The 17,437-nt window shown below is 49.5% G+C and overlaps 1 protein-coding gene across 3 annotated transcripts in view; it reads left to right on the top strand.

The window, feature by feature from the left end:
• GJC1 (gap junction protein gamma 1) overlaps positions 1–17,437 on the top strand; it is a 28,565-nt gene that overhangs the window by 170 nt on the left and 10,958 nt on the right. The window contains exon 1 of one of the 3 annotated variants that reach the window (XM_077190803.1): positions 1,795–1,932. The exons of the other annotated variants lie outside the window; for them this stretch is intronic. The gene's annotated coding sequence lies outside the window, so the exon portion shown is untranslated. Of the gene's footprint in view, positions 1–1,794; positions 1,933–17,437 lie in introns of those variants that run through there. 3 annotated transcript variants of the gene reach the window in all.

The following is a 17,437-nucleotide window of genomic DNA, read 5'->3' as shown; positions in this document are numbered from 1 at the left end:
GGGGTGGGGCGGCGGGGGGCTCCGGGGACCGAGCGGCCGTTCCGGGGGCACCGGGAGGCGGGAGTGCAGCCGCGGGCCCCGAGGGGACGGAGCCGCGGCGGGCTGAGGGAGGCGGGAGCCCCGAGGGAGCGAGCCGGGCGCTCCGGGGGAATCCCTGAGCATCCCGGGATGAGCCGGGCGCGCTCCGCCAACGGTGCCGCCGCGAGGGGCCGGTGTCACCCCCGGGTCCCCGCGTCCTCCCCGTTCCCCGCTGCCTTCCCCGCTCCGGACGGGCCTCCCGGGGTGTTTATCCCGAAGGGCTTTCCCAGGGTAGCGCCCGGTGCCCGCCCGCGGCTGCACGTGTCGGGCCCCTCCGTGATGAACGGAGCGCGGGAACCGGGAGACGCCACCTGTGTCACCCCTGTGTCAACCCCCGTGTCCACCTCCCCTCCAGTGTCACCCCGTGCCCACCTCCATTGTCACCCTGTGCCCATTTCTCGTGTCACCCCGTGCCCGCCTCCGGTGTCATTCCGTGCCCACCTCTCCTCCGGTGTCACCCCCGTGCCCACCTCCCATACGGTGTCACCCCGTGCCCACCGCTCCTCTGGTGTCACCCCTGTGCCCACCTCCCCTCCGGTGTCTCCCTGTCCCCCTCCCGGCTCCGGGCAGGACGGGGCTCCCAGTGGGTCCCCAGCGCGGTCCCTGAAGCAGCAGCAGCAGCAGCAGCTCCTGCTCTCCATGCCCTGCCCGGTTAAGCCTCCCCAGCGCCGCTGGCAGCCGGAGCCAGCCCTGCCTGGAGCTGAGGGGCCGCAGCCCTGCGGTTTGGCATTGCTTGAGGAAATTCTTCTGCAGCTCCAGGAGTGTTTGCACAAAGCTCTGAGACACGTGGGGGGACTGCTGGGGGTGTTCTGTGCAGGGCCATCAGTGTGGCTTGGTGTCCTTGTGTGTCCCTTCTCACCGAGGACATTCTGTGATTCTCTGAGCACCATCAGAGGAATCCTGCTCTTGTGTCAGATGGTTTGGCCTCCGTTGGGCCCAACTTGCACCCAGCGTCATAAAATTTCACAGGAGTGACATTTGTACAGCTATTTTTACTGGCCTTTTAAAGGCAATTCTCATTTCTGTTGGTAGGAATTAGTCCTGACACTTTCTGGTCAGTGTGACCTTGCTTCCCAGTGAATTGCTGATTTTGTTGCACCGTCAAATTAATTACAAATAGGAGATGGTTCATAGGGATTAATTAGGGCATGGATGTACCATATGGATTCTGGAGCAACAGTTGGTACCACCAGGTTCTGATTTTTCTTTGGGTGTTTGATTGGTATTTGGAAATAAGAGGGAGAACAAAACCCTTCTATCTGACAGACAGACCGTTGATTGCTGTTATTATTTCCATGTCTCCTGCCCGCTCTAAGTCAGGATAATTGGTTAAAAAAAGCCCCAAACGTCCCTTCCTGTTAGAAATCTGTGTCCTGGGGATGTTCAATGAACCAGCTGTCAGTGCAGTTACCAAACCCTCCGTTCTTCAGGTCATTTAAGGGAAAATGTTGCTTTCTGTCAAGACTCGTGTCTAGGCAAATGCAAGGTGCCTTTCTCTGTATTTTTGATACTTTTCGAGTCTGTTCCAAAGTTCTGCTTGTGCTTTCTTGAGGGAACAGATCAGCTCACTGGAAAGCAGGATGGGTAAGGAGTTTGAAAATGGAATTTGAGCCTTATTGTGCTGTTTGACTCGGAGGGCAAGTCCTGCATTTCCAGCAGGGACGGAGCTCTGTGGTCACTGGTGGCTCCTGGGGGTGGGCTGAGCTGTCACACTCTGTGCCTGGCGAATGCACAGAGAGCTCCAGCGAGGGGCTGGCCCTGGGTGACACGGAGGTGGCAGCAGTGGAGCGCTGGCTGTCCCCGTGGCTCCGGGGCTGGGGCTCTGGGCATGTCTGCGGGCACCAAGGCTGCCAGGTAAGAGCTGAGGGGCTGGGGCTGGGCTGGCCCGGGGGTCTCTGAGCCTTTCTCTGCTGGGAAGAGCCTTTGCAGGGTGTTTCTCCAGAACCAGGAGCTTGTCTGACATTTCCAAACTGAAATTCAATTCAATTTCAATTGCCAGATGGAAATGCCAGCAGGAGCACGGTGACAGGTCCCTTCGGAGGTGTCACATCACATGGAACTTGTTTTACAGGAGGGGCTCTGGGTTTTGGACTGTGTTGGAAACACAGCTACTGCTTGGAGTTTGTCACCCAGCACCTCTTGTCTTTTTTATCAAGGTTTAGATCAGTTGGAGTGATGAAAAGTTGTTTAAAATGTTTTTCTGACCCCTTACCAAAGGGTCTGACTGCCTTTAGTGCTTTCAGACTAGAGTTTGTGAGTTTGTCCTTTCATTGATGGAGGAGACTATTGAGTATTGCTAATAGAAGCATTTCCATTTACAGATCTAAGTGTTTTCTTAATTTACAGAACAAAATTACAATTTTTGGGATTTTTAAAGCAACTTGTTTCACAGGAGGATCTCTGGTTTTTGGGCTGTGTTGGAAACACAGCTGCTCCTTGGAGTTTGTCACCCAGTGCCTTTTGTCTTTTTTATCAAGGTTTAGATCAGTTGGAGTGATGAAAAGTTATTAAAAATGTTTTGCTGTTAGGCTGTTCCCTTACCAAAGGGTCTGACTGCCTTTTGTGCTTTAGAGGAGACTATTGAGTTATTGCTAATGAAAGCATTTCCATTTACAGATCTAAGTGTTTTCTTAATTTATAGAACAAAATTACAATTTTTTGTTTTTTTTAAAACAACTCATAAGTCTGAATGCAGGATTCTAGACAAGGAATTGTCATGAAATATCTCTTTTCTAGGTTTGTACCATCCTCAGCCCTTCATTAAGGGATTCTTTTTGCCCCTCACTTCAGAGCAAACACCCAGCTTTTGACAGATAATGTGCAAGTGATGCAAATACTGGTAAATAACTGGAAAATTTGGGTCAAGGACTGAGAGCACAGGGCTTGCTTTGAACAAGGCACGGAGGGTTGGGAATGTGAGGAATTCCTGGGGTCCCAGCTCTTGGTAGGGGGAAAGTTAAAACTCAGAGGTTGGGGAAATTGAGATCAACTTTAAGAATTTAGCAAATATTATGGTACACCCTGGAGATTTTTAATTATAGGCACAGTTTTCCTAAAGAATTCTGTGGTTCTAAAGGTTGTTGGTGTGGAAATTATACTGCTTAGGTGAAACTTCATCTTAAAAACTCTTTTCTGGGTTTGGATAGTCCTAGAGTTTACAAGAACAAATTTCTTTAAAGCTCTGAAATTTAATCACTCATGGAGAGTTTGTGATGAATTTTGACACCTCCATTTGTTGATTTAGTAATTTGCTGACTGCCAGCAACTTCTGTGAGTCAAAAACAATCCCCAAACTTTCCTCATCCACCACTTCCACCACTTTTGCCAAGGAAAGGATGAGATCCAGTGCCTGAGTTTGCACCTAGGGATAATCCAGAGGAACAACAGAGCAGTTCAGGAGCACCCTGTGAGGAGCTGGATAATCCAGAAAGTTCCTTCCTTGGGATGGGGTCACTGAAAATCCAGTGCTTTGGGGAGCTGGAGCATCCAGAGGTGTCGGGAACGGCGGAAGAATTGCAGCACACAATATGTGTGAACAACAAATCCCAAAGTTTATTGATAGCTCACACACATTTATATTGGTGTTAATGAAGCTTGTACATATTGCAAAGCTGAGCTCATTATTGGTTAAAACACACATGAATCAGCCACACCTACTTCTATGCTCTAATGATTATTTTGTTTCTGTGTTTACATTCCTGTGGCTATTCTACCTAGGCTATCTTCATTTTTCTGGCAAAAGATTTTCTCCCCCATCTTCATGTTGCAGCAAAGGTCACCATGACCCTTGGCAGTGATTGGACACTGACTCCTTAATCCCCAATTTATTTCCCTTAACCTTATCCAACAGTATCACATCAAAGTGGCCTTTCTCAGCCAGCCAATTATCCACAAAGCTCTCCACACAGAGCCACAAGGGCTTGGTGGGGATGCTGATGCTTCATTCCTGACCCAGCTGTGATGCTGGAGAATGAGCTGTGGAATGGAGACTTTTCCATGGAGAGTGAGCAGTCCTTATGGAATCTATGGAGCCCCACAGAGTGTGTGAGCCCAGGCAGCCCCTGCTCACACAGGGCTGCATTTTGGGGATTTGTGGTCATTGGCACCTGCAAGGGGCTGCTGGTTGAGTAAAGAAGTGATGGAATCAGGAGTTGGATGATTTCTGTGGCTCTTTTGCAGCTCAGGATATTCTGTGATTCTCAGGAATCAGGCTGCAGCCTCACCATCAGAGGGGGCTGATCTTGGGGCTCTTTCCTTTCACCACTTCACATTTTCAGCCCCTTTTTTAAAGGTGGAAACCCCAGTGAACGTTGCCTTGTACAATGCACCTCTCTTGTGCCTCTCCCTTCTTGCTGGGACAGGATTCCCTGAATCCCAGCAGGAACTGGGACAAGGGTGGTGATCATTAAACACTTGGAGTGAAACCCTGGTGGATAATGGATAAACAACAACCCTTTGTTGTCCCTCCGGGAATGGGCACTGCTGCCTCATTAGGGGGAAGGTGATCCTTTGTTCCCATCCTGTTTCCACACTTTGTGTTCTGTGCTGCCACGGAGCTGACCTGTGCTCCACATTTAGGGATTTTTCATCTGCTTCATAGGAAGGAAATCATTGCTGTTGAAAAAGTTCCACTGCAATTCCCTGATTTTTATGGTGCCTCTACTGTGTCCCTGCTGAGCTGGATTATCCAGCTCCTCACTGGGTGTTCCTGAACTGCTCTGTTAATCCTCTGGATTATCTCTAGGTGCAACCTCAGGCACTGGATCTCATCCTTTCCTTGGCAAAAGTGGTGGATGAGGAAAGTTTGGGGATTTTGTTTTGACTCACAGAAGTTGCTGGCAGTCAGCAAATTACTAAATCAACAAATGGAGTTGTTAAAATTCATCACAAACTCTCCATGAGTGATTAAATTTCAGAGCTTTAAAGAAATTTGTTCTTGTAAACTCTAGAACTATCCAAACCCAGAAAAGAGTTTTTAAGATGAAGTTTCACCTAAGCAGTATAATTTCCACACCAACAACCTTTAGAACCACAGAATTCTTTAGAAAAACTGTGCCTATAATTAAAAATCTCCAGGGTGTACCATAATATTTGCTAAATTCTTAAAGTTGATCTCAATTTCCCCAACCTCTGAGTTTTAACTTTCCCCCTACCAAGAGCTGGGACCCCAGGAATTCCTCACATTCCCAACGCTCTGTGCCTTGTTCAAAGCAAGCCCTGTGCTCTCAGTCCTTGACCCAAATTTCCATTATTGACCAGTATTTGCATCACTTGCACGTTATCTGTCAGAGGAAGCCCATCCCTGGCCAGCCAGCAGGGAGACTCCCTGAGTTGCAGATGGCTCCTGGGCGCTGCTGCCAGCCTCTCACGGGTGGCTGCACGGCCACCTCTGTGTCCCCTGCTCTGGAAGGGAGTGAAGGTTTGATTCTGCAGCATTTATCCGTGGTTGCAGCTGCTCTGGGGCACTTCCTGCGAGCAGCAGGAGTGCAGTTCCACTGTCCCGTGCTTGTGCCATGGAATAACAGGCTGTGCTTTGAATTGACTGAAATTGTGGTTAATAATGGTCAAAATTATTAAATCATATTTCACTTGCTGTGTTCAGTGTTGCTCAGTACAAAATTCTGCTCTTGGAATAAACCCATGTTTTTAAAATGTCAATATCATCAGATTTCCCATTCACTGCCCATTCTTGGTCCTGGTTTTGGGAAGCTCGTTGCTTTCCATTAAAAGCTACAAAAAAAAGAATTTATCTCCAAAATGCTTCTTGGAGGGGAAAGGGCAATGTTAGCATTAACTTTTCTGACCTCCTCATACCATAAATATGAATTGTTATTGCTGCTTGGTTAGTGACACACAGTTCTTCCCAAATTCAGGACTGTCTGGAAGATCTGGCTGGGATTTTTAAAAACTTGACTTCATTTTGGTGTAAAATGAAGATTTCAGGTGAAAGTTCCTGCATGTGATGTGGGATAATTGACATAATCAACGTGTGGCTGGGCAGTTGTGATCTTCCCGGTGATTCCTGGTGAAGGAAATACTGAGAATGGCAAAAAGAAATCCCTTTTCTTTCTGCAAACATAGAGAGCTTGGTTTCATAGCTCAGTACTGGCCACTAATTCCTCAGTGATTCTGTTTTAAGGAAGAATGTGATTCTGTTTCAAAGCAGAACCCAGGCACAACCCAGGCACAACCCAAGCAATAACACAAGTTACAAGGTTTTCTAGCTATAAATAAAAAATCTATATTTGGAAAAAAACAAATAGCGTATTTATGGACAAAACTGTATTAAAGGAAATGTGATGGAAAAATTGAGTCAGATGAGCTGATGTATGAAGCATTTCCCTCTGGAGTCATTGGGCTGAAAAATGTTTTATATGCCTAAACTTGAACAGATGCTTCAGCACACACACACACACAGTCCTCCCCCGGTTCATATTAGCACTTCTGCTCATACCACTGTGATTAATTCCCAGACCAGCCTGGTTTAGGCTCTTTTCAGGGGGCTCCGGGGGATTTCCAGATCATCCAGGTACTTAAACCGTGCTTAGTTTTAAATAAGCACCCCAGATCATCCAGGTACTTAAGCCGTGCCTAGTTTTAAATAAGCACCCCAGATCATCCAGGTACTTAAGCCGTGCCTAGCTTTAAATAAGCACCCCAGATCATCCAGGTACTTAAGCCGTGCCTAGTTTTAAATAAGCATCCCAGATCATCCAGGCATTTCAACCGTGCCTAATTTTAAATAAGCACCCCAGATCATCCAGGTACTTAAGCCGTGCCTAGTTTTAAATAAGCATCCCAGATCATCCAGGCACTTAAGCCATGCCTTGCTTTAAATAAGCACTTAAACCGTGCCTAGCTTTAAATAAGCACCCCAGATCATCCAGGCACTTAAGCCGTGCCTAGTTTTAAATAAGCACCCCAGATCATCCAGGTACTTAAGCCCTGCCTAGCTGTAAAATAAGCACTTAAGCCATGCCTAGCTGTAAATAAGTGAGCATCCCGGATTATTAGCAGGATTTGTTTCAAGCTTTGCATTAGGCATGTGTTTAAATGACTCACTGAGCTGGGATTTACATTTTTACACGGGAATGAAGGATTTCTCTCTATTACCTTGCCTAGATGGAAATCGGTGGAGTCAGGCAGCTTTTTTTGCCTAAACAAGTCCATGAAACCAGCTTTGGGCTCTTACAGTTATTAGTTCCAGCTTTTTAGTTACAAATTTGTCAGAACACAAGTCTCAGTGTGCGTGCCTGACCTCGATTGAGATACTCAGGAGGTCTGAGGAGGGAGGGAAGGAGGGAGGGAGGGAGGGAACATCCATATGGATGACCAGCAGATTGTGCCTGTGTCCTTTCCAGTCCCAATGTCGAATTCACAGGCGGTGGCGCTTGAGGAGGCTGCAGCTGCATTGGATTATTCTCCATCGAGTCCCTGCTCTGGTGTTCCTCTGAGCCATTCATTGCTGTCCTGGGGAGCAGGGTTTGCCTTGTGCACAGTATTTCCTTTACTCTGAACATCCCCAAAATCTTCCCCAAAAGTGCCACATCTTGGGAATGCTGTCCCCTTTGCTTTTCTGGTGAAGGAAAAGTGCCACATCTTAGGAATGCTGTCCATTTTGTTTTTCTGAGGAAGGAATGTAGAAAAATGAGTTGTGGGTCTGGCTGGGGAGTGCAGCTCCTGCAGGATGAGGGATGATGCTGGTGGCAGCAGGGTTTGCATTGTAGGTGGCTGTGCACAGCATTCCCTCTCCTCTGAACATCCCCAAAAGTGCCACATCTTAGGAATGCTGTCCATTTTGTTTTTCTGATGAAGGAATGTAGAAAAATGAGTTGTTGATCTGAACATGGGTCTGGCTGTGGTGTGCCTGGGGAATGCAGCTCTTGCAGGATGAGGGGTGACGCTGGTGGCAGCAGGGTTTGCCTTGGAGGTGGCTGTGCACAGCATTCCCTCTCCTCTGAACATCCCCAAAGTCTTCCCCAAAAGTGCCACATCTTAGGAATGCTGTCCACTGATGAAGGAATGTAGAAAAATGAGTTGTGGGTCTGAACATGGGTCTGGCTGTTTTGTGTCTGGGGAATGCAGCAGAATGAGGGATGATGCTGGTGGCAGCAGGGTTTGCCTTGGAGGTGGCTGTGCACAGCATTCCTTCTCCTCTGAACATCCCCAAAGTCTTCCCCAAAAGTGCCACATCTTGGGAATGCTGTCCCCTTTGCTTTTCTGATGAAGGAATGTAGAAAAATGACTTGTGGGTCATGACTTGTGGTGTGTCTGGGGAATGCAGCAGAATGAGGGATGATGCTGGTGGCAGCAGGGTTTGCCTTGGAGGTGGCTGTGCACAGCATTCCCCCTCCTCTGAACATCCCCAAAGTCTTCCTGAAAAGTGCCACATCTTGGGAATGCTTCTGTCCATTTTGTTTTTCTGCTGAAGGAATGTAGAAAAATGACTTGTGGGTCTGAACATGGGTCAGGCTGGGGAGTGCAGCTCCTGCAGGATGAGGGATGATGCTGGTGGCAGCAGGGTTTGCATTGGAGGTGGCTGTGCACAGCATTCCCTCTCCTCTGAACATCCCCAAAGTCTTCCCCAGAAGTGCCACATCTTGGGAATGCTGTCCCCTTTGCTTTTCTGATGAAGGAAAAGTGCCACATCTTGGGAATGCTTCTGTCCATTTTCTTTTTCTGATGAAGGAATGTAGAAAAATGACTTGTGGGTCATGACTTGTGGTGTGCCTGGGGAATGCAGCTCTTGCAGGATGAGGGATGATGCTGGTGGCAGCAGGGTTTGCATTGGAGGTGGCTGTACACAGCATTCCCTCTCCTCTGAACATCCCCAATGTCTTCCTGAAAAGTGCCACATCTTGGGAATGCTGTCCACTGATGAAGGAATGTAGAAAAATGACTTGTGGGTCTGAACGTGGGTCTGGCTGGGGAGTGCAGCTCCTGCAGGATGAGGGATGATGCTGGTGGCAGCAGGGTTTGCCTTGGAGGTGGCTGTGCACAGCATTCCCTCTCCTCTGAACATCTTCCTGAAAAGTGCTACATCTTAGGAATGCTGTCCATTTTGTTTTTCTGATGAAGGAATGTAGAAAAATGAGTTGTGGGTCTGAACATGGGTCTGGCTGTGGAGTGCAGCTCCTGCAGGATGGGGCTGATGCTGGTGGCAGCAGGGGATGGAGCTCCTGCCTGCAGTGACATCCTGGCATGAGTGGTGCAGCCCTGCCAGACTCAGAACGAGCCATTGCCTGTGAAGTTCTGTATCTCTCTCTCATGCTTAAAATAGTCAAGAGCCTGGAAGGGTGATTGTATGTCTTGTGTGTGCCCATGTTCCCTTGAGGGGGAGTTTTGACTCCTTGTTAACTCCTGGAAGCCTGGCTCTGCTGTGGATGCAGGGACAGGGCTGACACCCAGCACTGTAATCCTGAGGTTAGAGATGTGTCTGCAGGCAGGCAAGGGGGTGGGTGGAGCCCACGTGGGGCTGCCCTTGGTGGCAGTACATTTTTTAATGGCATAAAATTAAAAATAGTTGAAGTTCCTAATGTGTCTTGCAGCTGTGCTGCCCTGCATGCAGCATGTCCTCCTAAAAATCTAAAAATCTCCTGAATCTCAGGGTAAACATTGAAGTAGTTGAGAAATGACTGAATTTTACTTGCAGCACATTCATTCGCAGGAGTTACTCAGCTTGTGCTCAGATATGGAGTTAAACTATTTTGAAATGAGAAGAATTTTCATGGTGGAAACTGTGATTCCTGAGATATTATAAAGCAAAATAAAATTGAAGTGTTTGGGAGGAAGCACATGGCGATCTTCCACAGAGCCATATGGAATTTATCTTTATTCCATGGTTCTTGTGAAGTCTTTGCTCCTTCTGGAGCTGACTTGGAGCCTCCTCCTCAGTGCTGTCCCCAGCTTGGTTTGTATTCCTCGCCTGCTCTTGCTCTCTTTGCAATCTGTGACCAAAGCCCATCGATCCGGGTGGAGTCTGATTCCCTGGAGGGCTGTGCTGGACAGAAATAAATCATGGCTGTCCTTCAGGTGTTCCCATTGCCCAGGCTTGTCTGGCACATGCAGAGTTCCAGGGGGCTGGAATTGAGCAGTGATTAGCAGCCCCTGAGCCAGTTCTGTTCTCTCTGGTGTCTGCTGGTTCATGGAGGGGCTTTTCCCCAGCACCTGGAGCCTCTCCCTCCTGGCTCCTTTGGAGCAGCCACGTGGATCAAATGGAATCTTGCCTGTTCCAGGCTCCTGTTCCTGACCTGCCCCACATGGGGCTGCAGCAGAGCAGGAGAGAAGTTCTGGACTCTCAACATGCTCTGCTTTGTGCCTACAGACTTACCCTTGTCTCAGGTGCTGCTCTGGCTTTTTTTGAGGGGTTTTCCTTCTCCAGGCTGCTCCAGGTGTCACAGATCCCTGCCTGTTTCCCCCCTCAGCCTTCTGGCTTTTTTCCACTGTCCTTCCCCCACCAGCCACTTCATACCTCTTCTCCAAGCTCCTTCTGTTCTCCTCTGGTCCCATGATAGGAGCTGGCAGAGTGACCAGAGCCACACCATGGGTGAGCCATGGGCACTCAGGGGGACATGGCAGTGACCAGAGCCACACCATGGGTGAGCTGTGGGCACTCAGGAGGATGTGACAGAGTGACCAGAGCCACACCATGGGTGAGCCATGGGCACTCAGGGGGATGTGACAGAGTGACCAGAGCCACGTGCCATGGGTGCATGTCACAGGCACATGGTGGCACAGCAGCGTGTGCTGGGTGTGTTGTCCTCTGACACTGGTGAAACACTGTTTTGGGGCCGTGCTGTGCAGTGCCAGAGCATTCACAGAGCAGCCTGACAGCCCCAAGACCTCCTGCTTGCTGAGGCCATCTCAGGGCACATCTATTTTTAGGTGAAATTGAGATTTATTCTTTTTATTCGATGTATGCATCACTTTATCCATGTGGAATTCCATCTGCCATTTTATTTCCAGGTTGCATAGACTCATATGGTCCCTGTGCTGCTCTTCATGGTTCTTTATCCACCCCCCTTGAATATTTCCTTCAGGATGCTGGGTCACATCCAGACAGTGTGCTAGGGTGGCACAGCCAGCCCCTCCCTGTGACCCTTGCCCTGACTTCCCTCCCTTGCAGGAAATGATTCTTTACTCCTGCTCCCTTGCCTCCCACCCAGCCGTCTCCATACAGGGACAATCCCTTTTCCAGGGGCCTTTTGGGGTCCCTACAGGAAGCCTCAGATGAAGGAGACTCACAGAGGTTAAAACCCAGAAGATCTGGAGCCCTCGTGGGGCTGGAGGTGCCTTTCCAGAATCCATGCTGACTTTTCCCCTGGTTTATTGTATTTATACAGACAATCAATGCCCACTAATTCTGCTGTGTAATTAGTCCTGTGTGAATGTTGGGTTTGGACAGCTGCATTTTGCCAGGATTTTCTCCACAACCCCTGTCTTGCAGAGTTGACACAACATTTGCTTCCCTGTCCCAAGGTAATTTTAGGAATGGCTGTACTCCATGCTCCATTAACCCCTTCGTGGATCCATCCAGCCCTTCCTGCTGTGACTCCTCAGTTTGGCTCTCTGTAACCTCCCCTCCAGTCCCTCCAGCAGTGGGAACCAGTTTCCCAGTGAATCCCAGGGGAAAGGGCTGACAGAGAGGCTGGAACTGCTCCTGGTGCTGTGAGTTGTGTGTAAAGGAGTCACATCATTTTCCCTGGATGGGTTTGTCATCTCTTTCAGTGACATTAAAGCTGAGCCTGTTCTGATGGTGGCTTTCTGCAGGGAGACTCTGTCAAGGTGCAGGTGGGAACCTGAAGTGGGGGTGGTCTGAGGGCTGGAACAGCTCTGGAGATGGGCTGGGAGAGCTGGGGGGGTTCAGCTGGAGAAGAGGAGGCTCTGGGGAGACCTTACCTTACTGTGGCCTTCCAGCTTATAAAGGGGCTTAGAATAAAAATGGGCACTTTCTGCTGTCTCCTGTAGTGACAGGACAAGGGACAACACTTTTAAACTGAGAGAGAACAGGCTTAGATGGGCCATTAAAATGAAATATTTTACCATGAGGGTGGGCAGGCCTGGCACAGGGTGCCCAGAGCAGCTGTGGCTGCCCCCGGATCCCTGGCAGTGCCCAAGGCCAGGCTGGACAGGGCTTGGAGCCCCCTGGGACAGTGGGAGGTGTCCCTGCCATGGCAGGAGGAGGAGCAAGAGCTCTCAAGGCCCTTCCCAACCCAGTCTGTGCTTGTGTTTGGCAGAGTGGCTGCCATGGCCTTAATGAGACAATCCACCAAACAGGCAGCGGCTCCTTATCAGGAACGATCTTATCTGCAGCTGATTCCCCTTTGTGAGGGTGAACGAGCTGTGACACGGCAGATGCTCCATTACCCTTTGTTTTTAGGATGTTTTTGTGAGCAGACCTGCTGGGCTGTGTGTTAGGAAGTCACCCGATAGAGGTGATCTGCTGGCTCCTGGTTGGAGCATGAAGTTCACTCCGTGATTAACAAGATGTCACCAGCCTCCTAAACTCTTGGAAATGAGCAGCCGGGGGAAGCTTGGCACTGCTGCCCTGACCGTAGCTGTGGCTGCAGTGTCTCGGTGGCTTTTTCCTGCCTCCAGCAGCCCCACAGCTCAGTGCACAGCATCCCCTGGTCCCTCGGTGCTCCCCTGTCGAGTGTCACGGCTGACTCAAGCACAGGGAGGCTGATCTGCTGCTGATTGTCCCAAGCTGTGTCGATAATAAGTCAGATAAAATCCTTGGCCAAGGGAGAGCAGTCAGGTGGAAAAACTGACCCGTCTGCCACTGTGTGCTTGGTGCAGAGTGCCTGTCACTGGGAAAAGGGCTTCTGGCCTCCTCTGATAAAAGAGGAGTTATTTCCAGCTGTTCTCAGGGGGAAAAGCCCCAGTTGGTGTGTGTGTTTCCCAGCTGGAGTGATGGAGCACAGGGAGTTCATCAGTGCTTCAGGTCTCTTCCCAAGGGAGTCTCAAAGTATTCAAGTCTTTCAGAAATGGACAGTTTTATGTTTCTTATTTCATTACAGGGATATTTTTTTTTTTCAACAAATAAGTCACTTAGTGAATCTATGCATATTTATATTCTAAATTTTATCTTTGGCAAAATAAAGCTGTTAAGACTCCTGTTGAACTCAAGCTGGAGTAACATTTTAATGCCAATATGGCAATCTGCTGCCTTACTCTGCTCCTTGTCTCAGAATAAACTGTGTGTAAAACCAACTTTATCGAAACAAAACTCTTCAGCTGTTTCTGTGCTTTAGCAGCAACTTGGGAGAAGTTGAAGCAGCTGTAAAATGAGTGAGGTGCTGGCTTGTTTTGGTTCTCTGGTAAGGTGCTGTCCTTGGCTGTCTGTCCCAACACCATTGTTAGGGAAATTAATCCACAAACAGCAGAGGTTTCTGTCCAAAAAGGAGACAGAGGAGTCCTTTGACTTTATTGGAATAAAGGGAGAGGCCATGGGGCATTCCCCTGGCATCTCTCAAATTTTTGGAGGGTGCAGCCTCCTTTTTATCCCAATTTCCCACATTTCCCTCTCTCTTTCCCCATTTCTGAGGTACTTGAGAGGTTCAGACTTCCCAGAGCACCTGATACCAAAGATTTCCCTCTAATGTACAACCCTCCTGTTAGGAAAATTAATCCACAAACACCAGAGGTTTCTGTGCAAAAAGGAGACAGAGGAGTCCTTTCTGGCTTTATTGGAATAAAGGGAGAGATCCCAGTGGAATGTGCCATGGCCTCTCCCTTTATTCCAATAAAGCCAGAAAGGACTCCTCTGTCTCCTTTTTGCACAGAAACCTCTGGTGTTTGTGGATTAATTTTCCTAACACTCCCTTTCAATTTTTAATTCTTATTGAATTTAGGGATTTTTCTTCCCCATTGTTTCTTTCATCTTTCAATGTCTAATTTCTTTTATCAGCAAACCTAAAGTTTATTTGTAAAAGCAAATACCTTTTACCATTCATCAATCAGTGGAATCCTTCTATTGTTTCTCTTGTCTCTCAGTGCTAGTTTTATCTACCAGCAGCCCCACAGCTTGTTTGGAAAGACAAATCCACCATTCCTCTCACCATCCTCATGGATTGTTGTGCCATTTGGCACAGCTGGCTGCTGCTCTGCTCAGTTTAGTGCTCTCCACCTGGGGACATGCACAGTTTGGTGAAGTCCCAAGGGGCTGCAGGGCTCTCTGCTCCTCCCTGTCCCAGAATGGGAGCAATCCAGGCCCAGTTTAGCAGAGCCTGGGTGCCCTGACAGGCCCAGCAGGGCAGGGAGGGTTTGCAGTGGTGATGTTTGGTTTGCAGTGTCCTCCTCTGCCTCTGAACATCCTTCCCTCTCTGCAGAGCTGCTCCTGTAGAAAATGTGATGTGGATTAGGTGGAGTTGCAGGCTGAGGCGGTGGCTCCCACTAGACCAGACAGAGCTGGGGAATAAAACTCTTTTTTTTTCAATGTAGGTCACAGAGAAGCAGCTGCCATGGTGCAGGATGGGTGACTGGGGAGGTTGTGGAGGACTGTGTCGGGCTCTGTGGTATCTGTTTCATTGACAAGCTGTTCATGGGAGGTTTTGAGGCTTATCTCTGAAGCAAACACTGTCATGGTTTCTCTTGACTGCCATAAGATGGTGGTGGGAGCATTAGGTGTTCATCCCCATCCCGCTCAGCCAAGTGAGAGCCTTGGATTTTGATGTACAGGAGCCGACAGAATTGCTCTCTTTTGGCTTCTCTCTCCTTCCCTGAAATGGCCATGAGAGTGATATTTGGGTCAGCTGCCTCCAGTGTGTCATTTTCTTTTGACACTCATCCCTGTGAGCACAGAGGAGGAGCCCTGGGGAAACGCTGTGGAGCTGTTGGCTGCACTGGAATCGGGTGTAGTTACAGGGGTGTTGTGGTTATGGAGTCTCTGATCACATCCAGGGAGGGAGGTGTCCAGGATGCCTGACTGCAAGGGTCTGGCAGTGAGGATGGCCAGAGAGCTGCAGGGATCCAGGTAAGCACATGGATGTGCAGCCTGTCCAAAGGCTCCTGTCCCTCAGTGCTCCCCAGGGATGCAGCCCCCAGAGTTCTGTGTTCTGTGCCTCCTTCCCTTTGCACCTTTGTGGGTCCTCCTGGGGAAGCAGATTGTTCCTCCTTGCCTCACTGCAGCCTCAGGGTTGTGCTGTGAGGCCTGGGGTGGGCCCAGGGGCTGCCATTCCCTGGGTGTCACAGGTGGGTGTGCATTGTCCAGGCTCTGCTCACCCCTGTGTGTCCCCAAGTGCAGCCCTGAGTGACAGAGCTGGTGCTGGGCCTGCCTACACAGGCAGAGTTTGCAGCAGGACCTTCCTTCCTTCCTTCCTTCCTTCCTTCCTTCCTTCCTTCCTTCCTTCCTTCCTTCCTTCCTTCCTTCCTTCCTTCCTTCCTTCCTTCCTTCCTTCCTTCCTTCCTTCCTTCCTTCCTTCCTTCCTTCCTTCCTTCCTTCCTTCCTTCCTTCCTTCCTTCCTTCCTTCCTTCCTTCCTTCCTTCCTTCCTTCCTTCCTTCCTTCCTTCCTTCCTTCCTTCCTTCCTTCCTTCCTTCCTTCCTTCCTTCCTTCCTTCCTTCCTTCCTTCCTTCCTCCCTCCCTCCCTCCCTCCCTCCCTCCCTCCCTCCCTCCCTCCCTCCCTCCCTCCCCTCCCTTCCCCTCCCTTCCCCTCCCTTCCCCTCCCTTCCCTTCCTCCCTCCCTTTTCTCTCTCTTTCTTTTCTTTCTCAAGTCCCTTCACTTTATCTCCCTTCTCTGTTATGTTCATTCTTACAGGAAATTTTGCTACATTGCTTTGTTGCTGTTCCCAGACTGTTCTCCATGGTGCCCAGGGAACTGATACACAGAAAATTCCACTTAAACATAAGAAAACCTTTTTTTTCCTGTGAGCATGGTCAGATGTAGGATCAAACTGCCCAATCTGACTTTTCAATTCTTCTGTCTTTGGAGGAGTTTAATAGGATCAGGCTGCCCAGAGAGCTTGTGTGGAGTTGTTTAAAACCTGGCTGGACATGAGCCTTCCAACCTGCTCTGGGATGTAAAATATGTTACCAGTTACCAGAACATTGCACATTTCTGAAAGGGAAGCATTTGGCACAAGGGAACTTTGGGGTTAAGCACCTTCAGAAGTGACTGAAATAAAGCTCTGTCACTGCAAGGGGCTGTCAGAGCCTCAGAGCAGTCAGTGTTGGGGTGTTTGGTCTCATGTTTTGTAGAGGTAGCACAATGTGTGTGTGAGCCAGGGTTTAGTGGCCCTGACTGAGGGGCACGTGGGGCCTCAGCAGATGTTTGCCTGGTCCAGGAGCTGCTCCTGGGAGGGAGAACTCTGGTGTTTGGGAGATGGTGCTGACTGGGTGTGATCATGGAAAAGCCTGCAGGATGCCTGTGCTGTGGGAGAATGGGAGTTGCCAGCTCACACTCTGGAGTGTTCTGTGCACCTGAGGCCACTCTCACCCAGTCTGATGGTCACTTCAGCTGGTGGGAGCAGTGTTTCTCAAGGATGCCCTCTGGATCTTTGGATTGTAAGGGTATCAGTCCCCAGCCCTGTTGTTTGCTGCCATTTGGTTAAACACTTGGTCCTGATTTCAGAACAGCAGTGTTGGGTGTTTTCCCTAGTGTGGCTTGAACTTCAGATTCAAATTCTTTAAAAAAAAATTAAAATTGTCTTTTACCTACCCTGTCATTCCTTGTTTTCAAAATCCAGCTGAATTACATGGGAAAAGCTTCCCTGTGCTTTACTGCATTCCCAGAATTCACAGAATCACTGGGTTGGAAGAGACCTTCAAGATCATCGAGTCCAACCCAGCCCCAACACCTCAACCAAACCCTGGCACCCAGTGCCAATCCAGGCTTTGTTAAACACCCCCAGGGATGGGGACTCCACCACTTCCATTCCAGAGCTTTATCACCTTTCTGTAAAAAACTTTTCCCTGCTCTCCAACCTGTATTTTCCTTGGCACAGCTCCAGGCTGTGTGCTCTGGTTGTGTCAGTGCTGCTGGGGAAAGAGCCCAGCCCCAGCTGAGCACAGGCACCTTTCAGGAGCTGTGAGAGTGATGGGGGCAGCCCTGAGTCTCCTTTTCTCCAGGCTGCACCTGGCAGTTCCAGCCTGAGCCAGGGCTGCAGGAGCCCAGTTCCTCCAGGAGCTGCTCAAACCCCCTGAGCTCAGTGGGGTCAAACTGTGGTGGGGAAGAGCTGTGAGATGTGTGAGGCTGGAGCAGTGCTGGTAAACACTGCATTGGTTCTGAGCTCTTCCTTGGATTATTCCTCATTGCCAGCAGGTTGTGGAGGAGAGGGCTGGTTCCTGCTGCAGGCTGCAGTGGCAGCACTGTGCTGATGCCCAGGTTTGCTGTTGGAGTGGCCCAGGCTGCCTGTGGAGCC

This window comes from Agelaius phoeniceus, chromosome 26 (genome assembly GCF_051311805.1).
Source record: "Agelaius phoeniceus isolate bAgePho1 chromosome 26, bAgePho1.hap1, whole genome shotgun sequence".
NCBI classification, from domain to species: Eukaryota; Metazoa; Chordata; class Aves; order Passeriformes; family Icteridae; genus Agelaius; species Agelaius phoeniceus.
Note: the sequence above shows the minus strand (reverse complement) of the source record. Positions and strands in the feature narration are given on the sequence as shown.